We start from the raw sequence: 7,352 nt of genomic DNA, 5'->3' as shown, positions 1-7,352 counted from the left end.
TGCCTTCTCCTTTAGCCTTGAAACATAATCATGCGACGTTACACACACACACACACACACACACACACATATATATATATATATATATATATATATATATATATATATATATATATATATATATATATATATATATATATACATTCACACACAAACTTAAATGTATATATATTAGTTTCATTTTGATTAAAGGAAAATATGTTTGTACATTGTATTTTTTATTTGTCAAATAATAAACTAAGTCTATACATGAGCACAATTTTTATAACAACTTAGATAAGACAATGAGGATACATGAACCCTCTGAATATGCCTACAAAGTACTATGACAGATGTATGCATTCGTTGGAAAATAGTCTGTGACGACTGCCAATGGACAAGATAAACAACAGCTATGTTCGAGATCCTCCCAGAAGTTTTTCATTTGCTATAAATGTGTCTATGCCTTCATCTCCCTGGAAACAAAGAGATTGTGTAATTAGTGACAATAGAAATAAAAATAAAATGAAATACTTATAAATCTTATTCGTGTATGGCGATATCTCGAATAATATTAGTGTTGCTACGTTCTAATTTGAATTAGTATCAATTGAAATACGATAATATAGACTCTGGTAAAGACAGTAAAGAGAATTACGCAATATTTCTTCAATTAATATTGAAACCAGAAGTTGTAGTAGATCTACCATTTAGTGTTTTAGCAGAGTGATTAGAGTGGAAATGGAATATATTCTAGGGACACTTAATCGATTAAAAAAATATACAATGTGAGATTACTGTCTATGCTCTATAGTGATCAACGTTAACCGGAAATGGTTTATTTCTATCATTACAAGTAGGTGGATCACATCCATTAACGAACTCCTCCGAGATAATTATCTAGCTGTTGATTGCAGAAAACAATTTTAAAATTATCTTTTGTTGAAGAGTTATTGAGCAGTGTAACGGACGTACTAAGCCAGAGGTGTTTACCCTTGCGAGGATGGCTCTCTCGAGGGCATCTTCACCCTCAAATTCTCTCTCAACCATAATGACGCGAGGGCGATGACAAGCTTGGACAGCGAGGGCGAGGGCCAACTGTCACTGTCAGGGCTAGAGCGAGGACAAATTCCCACACGAAGGCGAGAGCGATGGTCAACTCTCTTCGAAGGTGAGGGCGAGGGCCAATTCACTGTGAGAATGAAGGTGAGTGAGGTCGGAGTAAAATGAACACCTATGGTACTAACATTACAATATTATATATATCCCACTTGCGTGATCCTAATAAACATAAAATGAAAGACTTAAGACCTGACTCATCTATGGCGATCTTTATAATAATAGTAGGGTTGTCACGTTCTGGAAGGATTAATATCAATTGAAATAAGATTATAAAAATAAAGAAATTGAAAGGTAACCAAAAACATTTCGATCTGTTTCATCTATGCAAGACAAGGAAACAATAAACCTGAAAATTAGTCATTTCTGCTTATGTGTGACGGAAAAAAAAAGAAAGAAAGAAACAATGAATCACACCACAAATTCTAAGTTATATAAAATTCTAAGTTATATTCGATTTCTACTTTTTTAGCAATTGTTAAACAAATTACTAGAATGCTTTGAGAACAGTAGCGTAACTAAGAATGCATGCCCCCCTCCATCCGCGAAAATGTCAAAAGGGCTCTTCCTGTTTCTACGTTCATGGCACACGTACAATTTATACAGTAGTAGAGTTATTTTTCCATCTAGTCAGACACTACTTGCTAATATACAAAAATTGCACATTATTATTATTATTATTATTATTATTATTATTATTATTATTATTATTATTATTATTATTATTATTATTATTAAGCAATTACATGGGACTAAAAAGTTTCTTAAAAGAAATAATTTCTAGGAATTAGGAATTAGATTTTTGGGCTGTCGGCATCTAAGGCCACGTTAGCCCATCCCGTATAAAGGATGACGTCCCTCAACGAGCCCACTGTACGATGAAAGGGAAGGAAGAAAGGATTGGGAAAGGAAGAAAGCAGCCTGGGACCATTATATTAGGTACCTCCATCCCGGCATTTGAATTGTATGAATGAACGAAACCCAAGAAACACTTCACTCAAGATGGCAGGTCTGAAAAAGCTGTTACACTCTTTCGGCCGAGTGTCCCCACCAGGAGTCGAACCTGGGACCGCTCACCTCAAAGGCAAGAGCAGAAATATTTTTTTTCCTAACGTTCACATTACAACTAACATATGAAAACTCGTCAAAACTTGTGGAACTTGCTCACATATTTCTAAACCGGCGTATTTTTTTTTTTTTTTTCGGAGAGTAATTCGCTGACTACTTTCTCAATATCAATGTGGTGCCATTCTTCGCTTTCAGTGCTCAGGATTGGCAAAGGGCTCAACCAATGCCGTAACTTTTGCGGGGGAATGGGGAAACTTCCCCCCCCAATTAAGCTTCCAGTTGTTTGATAGGATTCATTTGAGTTAAAACTTTGTTGCTTTGTATGATGTGATATGAACAGGAACTTATAAATAAAGCTTGGAATAGGTTTACCACATAACAGGAAAAAAAAAATGAAACGAAAATGTGTTCCGAGCCTCATTCAGTAAAATGTGTCCTATTAGAGCCCCAGACAAAATTTATATTTAGTAAGACTTTCAACATATTGTCTCATTTAGTTAACTTGTGAAGCACCGTACTATTTTCAAAAGCATTGCAAATAATTTAAGATGTTTCTGCTGCCCCACTATCTGAACGAAATACATTCCTTTAAGATGTAGCATATATGTAATCTGGATCTTACTTTAGTAAACCATCAACTGGCGCCCCAAGAAGTATCGAACACGTTTAGTAAGGATTTCACTTCAAATGCCATCATTATTCTAGGGGGCCTCAACTTGACATATTTTAGGAGGTCTAATTAATGTTTGGTCTTCCAAGAAAAAGCCCAAGTTACGGGGCTGAGCTCAATTTCATCTTCGACCTTGTTCTACGAATATAAAGTTTGATGGCTTTTAGTGTACTGAATGATCGCTCAGGATTGGCTTCGTCAGAGGCACAGTGAGATACAGTTGCAAAGAAGTACACAAATCCAGAACACTACTAACATAGGAAGTTATCTTCGACTAAATAATTGGCTAATTAATTCCAAGTTAAAATTTCACTAAATTGTTTCTTCACTACTCATCGGAAACTTGTTAGTTGTTGCAACAAAAGGCGATACATTTTCCGAGTAGAATTCACTAAATCTATTATAGCTGGTTCCGTGATTTCTTTTTCCTCTAAGTAGAGTACTCTTGCAGTAATATGAAACCTGCAAAGTGCTTTTGAATGGAGTTGAATTTCAGTTTAGCGTCCCTTTCAGCAGCGAGGCTATGTGAGACGTGGACCTACTGATTAACGTGGAGTCCGAACCACATGAGCTCCCGCCGGGAATCGAACCCGGGTCTCCCGCGCCAAGAGCGCGTACGCTAACCGCTTAGCCACGGAGAAACTCTGCAAAGTGCTTTTAACATCCAAACATTATAAAGTCATACTCCGAAACTTAAATACCGGGAGCCTGTTAGTTACGCCACTGCTTGAGAATACAGATTCTTTATTCATAGAAAGGAAACTTAATGACTACATATCAGGGTTGGCTGGTTTAAACTATTGTTTAAACCAATGTTTAAATCAGCTGGTTTTTTCAAAAAAACCAACTGGTTTAAACCAAATAACGAAAATGTTCGTAAAAGTGTAAGTGTTTGTAAAATCTTGATGAACACACATTTGTGGGTTATGACGTTTCACTCCCGTATATTATTCGTATTAAATTCAGACCTAAATTCCCCATTCATTACTCAAAAAGATTATACTACAAAAGCAACTTTTTTTTATGTAAGTTTATAAATGTTTGTTTTGTGATTTTTTTGTAGTTATTATTGTTATATAATTGCAATCAAAGAAACATTCTAAAAATTGTTTTGTTTACTATTGATAAAATACATCGAAATGCCGTACTTTGTGTGTGTGTGTGGGGGGGGGAGGAGGGTCATACAGACCTTACGAGAGGCATTTAGTGAAATGAGAAGTATCTTCGATATCTATTTATGTATAAATGAGTCTGAGCCAAAGTGGACTCAAATAATTCGTATCTTTGTGATATGCAAATTAAGTCGTTGTATTTCTTTAATTTGGACCAATAAAAGTCGTTGTTAACTAACTTGAATTAAATTAGTTCGTCTGTACTCCGTAGTACTTTGAAATTGTCCATATGTAATTCAGTATAATGGTTTCACTTGTGCACTGTTTATCTTTTTGTCCCTCTGAAATGACTCTTGAGAGCTATATTAAGAAGCATGTAAAGACCAGTACAACGTATTTTTATCAGGATTCCTTCGTGAGTGAGTCGGCAGACGTATCGCATTTGTGGCCAATTAGTCCTGGTTCCGAGTTCAAATGGAGGACAATTTTTCTCGGATGTAACTCGAGAAGCAGTTTTTATTCCGCTTTAAGCTTATGTGACCCCTTCCAGCATAACCCGGCTGTTGCATAATAACATCAAGGCGAAACAAACTTATTTCTGTCCATATATGATATGAATATATAGAGCAAATTATTTAAACCAAATAAACCTGGTTAAACCAAAAAACCCGTTTTTTTTTTTGTTTTTTCAATAAAAGCCATGGTTTTTGCCAACCCTGCTACATATACAGATGACGTTAGAACCATCCATTAGTATGCAAATCAAATTATTTATAAAACCATCCTTCTATTAAGATATTTCCAAAACGTATAACCTGGAAAGTAAATGTATTAACTCTGTAATTATGAAACTATGACTACAATTGAACGATAATGGACATATTCCTAATCAGGAAGGTATACAAAAATTATGTGTCTTAAGACGTGAAGATAATAAGCCAAAGATGTGCAATTTTGAGTTCATGTACGTTTATTTAAAAGGTATTACGTGTTTCAAAATACTGACTTATTTTTACTTTTCAAAGTAAAGCATATAAAAGCTACTATTTGCTGCGATTGAATTATAACAATAAAACAATGTTTGTGAATAGACACTATAAAAAGATAATGTAAAGAAAGAAAAAAACAAATGGGTGCTTTGCCAGAAGTAGGGTTGTGTTGATGACAAATAGACTCTTGTGTATATATTTATAGATGCAACCTGAAATATGATAAATATACACGAAAACTTGATCTTACTCACCAAGAACTTTCTCTAGCGAAACCTTAAAGAAAATTATCACTGCCAAACAGATGACATTGAAAACAGACTCTGTCGCGCCGAACAAATTTTTAAATTCAGCATCCATCTGAAATATAAAGATTTAATTGTTATACAAATATATTCTATTAAATAATATATTTTACCTTTTTCTAGTCATGAAGTTCCAAAGTAGTTCATTGTCATAATGTTTTACTGCAATGTTAGAAATGCGCATACATGAATAATGTGAAGTAGCAATTAGACTCTTGTTAACGAACATCACTACTTAAATTGTTCTTTGTTATTCAGAAATAAACCAATACAATTGCAATAGTTTGTGTGTGCTGCAAGTAGCATAATTTGCACCCATTGTTAGCTAGTGGGGTGCACGATGGCTCAGTGGGGAGCGCTTACCTCAGGTGCATGGTTTCCTTGGTACGATTTTCACCCAAGCAAGCTTGTGATAAACAACATTGTGTTCGTGGATTTTGTCGAGGTACTCCCGTTTCCTCCCACTTTCTCATTCTTCCATCATCATTCACTTGCTTTAATCATCGTCTCCCTTAACCTAAAGGCATAATCATGGGATGTTACACTGAAAGATTTCACTATATTTCATTTTGTTGGTTTTGTGTATACTTTTGCAAACCAAAAAAAAAAAAAAAACGTAAAAATAGAAGGAAAAAGTAAATGAATAAAACAAATGTGGTTGTAGCAGAAGCGTCATTTCAAATTTTGCGTTTTTCACTGACTACTATTCTACTCAAAAAATCTATATAAATCTCAATCTCAGGGGGTGCAATTACCCCTCCCTGCCCCCTAAATGACGCCACTGGTGATAGTTCCCTTAATATAGCTAAATTAAAATTATTACATAACTTCTGTCATAAGTATTGGACATTTTTTTTTTTTTTTTTTACATTGAAGCTTTTATGCAACAGATACGGAATCTGTATTTATATGGCAATCGTAAAGGAATTGCAATTTTTCAACTAATACTTCTGGTGGTCCCTTGTAATTTTATCTGTGCAAGTGAGCAGGCCGGTAGCCAGCCCAAAAATGTAGGGGGGGGGGATCCAACCATATTATAGTTCATTTGCAAGCCTACCGTGAACATTTTAGGCAGGCAGTAAAAATTTAGGAGCCCGACCCCCTAGACCCCCCGCGTGGATACGGGCCTGCAAGTGAGGGCAAGGTTCTAGATTACTGGTCCCCCTTCCCATTGAGCAATAATAAAGACAGAAAACAACGTGCCCTACGGGGCTCTAAACCGCCTTCACTCGCTAACGCTCGCTCGGCAATACTGTGTAGATTAAATGTATAAACTTTAGTAGAGAAAGAAACCAACCCAGCTACTAACCTACATGGGGGACCAGTAATCTAGAACCTTCCCGCAAGGGAGTTTTTTCATGTCACCCACCACAAATCTTTTAGGGGACAATAAGAAGGAAATTATTAAAAGAATTGTATTTTAACAACAGTTATTTAGAGTGCAGCGCCAAAAGTAAACCTGCACGCCCCAATTCACCAAAAAAAAAAAAAGAAGTAAACCATTTACTGAATATATTGGAAAGTCGCATATCATTAACACAACAACTTTGTCTAAGATATAGAATGCCCAGAAGCATAGAGTGAGGCTTCCGGGCATTCTATCTGGGAACCAGTACCTAGAAGCATTACTCATGATTTTCGAAGGAAAATAATGGATTGTCGTGATTAACCGTCAATCGATTACAATGATCGCACACAAGCAATGTTGCATTCACACTTAAAACTAAATTCATGTTGCTAGCAGTACTTACCTGCGAAATCGTATATGCTGTTAGTAAACAACACTTTTCTTCCATATTTCCTTTTAACTTTCTCTTTATCCATCCGCTAAGTAGTTCCTCCATCAGCCAGAATGAGAACATATAGTTCAGGATTATAAAGGACTTTTGTGCTCTTATGTTAGCTTGTTCGTACTTGTTTTCCATAATCTTGCATTTGCAAACTGTCTTTTATATCTCACGATATTCCATGATATATCTATATCATAAAACAATATTTTTTAAGACTACATTATTACTCGTTTTTGAGAACCAGTCTCTGATTCAAATATGCAACTAAATTTCCTCATTCTCATTTTTTGAGTTATTTTCTCCTCAAAATTGAGACTAAT

The 7,352-nt window shown here is 35.3% G+C and overlaps 1 long non-coding RNA gene across 1 annotated transcript; it reads right to left on the bottom strand.

The window, feature by feature from the left end:
• Positions 1-201: 201 nt before the first annotated feature.
• LOC145672738 (uncharacterized) lies at positions 202-5,749 on the bottom strand. The gene is made up of 2 exons (XR_014128630.1): positions 5,192-5,749; positions 202-455 (listed from the first exon to the last, which is right to left on the bottom strand). It is a non-coding gene; the product is annotated as an uncharacterized LOC145672738 (long non-coding RNA).
• Between the last annotated feature and the right edge of the window lie 1,603 nt (positions 5,750-7,352).

Source organism: Thermobia domestica, chromosome 16 (assembly GCF_964235325.1).
Source record: "Thermobia domestica chromosome 16, izTheDome1.hap1.1, whole genome shotgun sequence".
Classification (NCBI taxonomy): domain Eukaryota; kingdom Metazoa; phylum Arthropoda; class Insecta; order Zygentoma; family Lepismatidae; genus Thermobia; species Thermobia domestica.
Note: the sequence above shows the minus strand (reverse complement) of the source record. Positions and strands in the feature narration are given on the sequence as shown.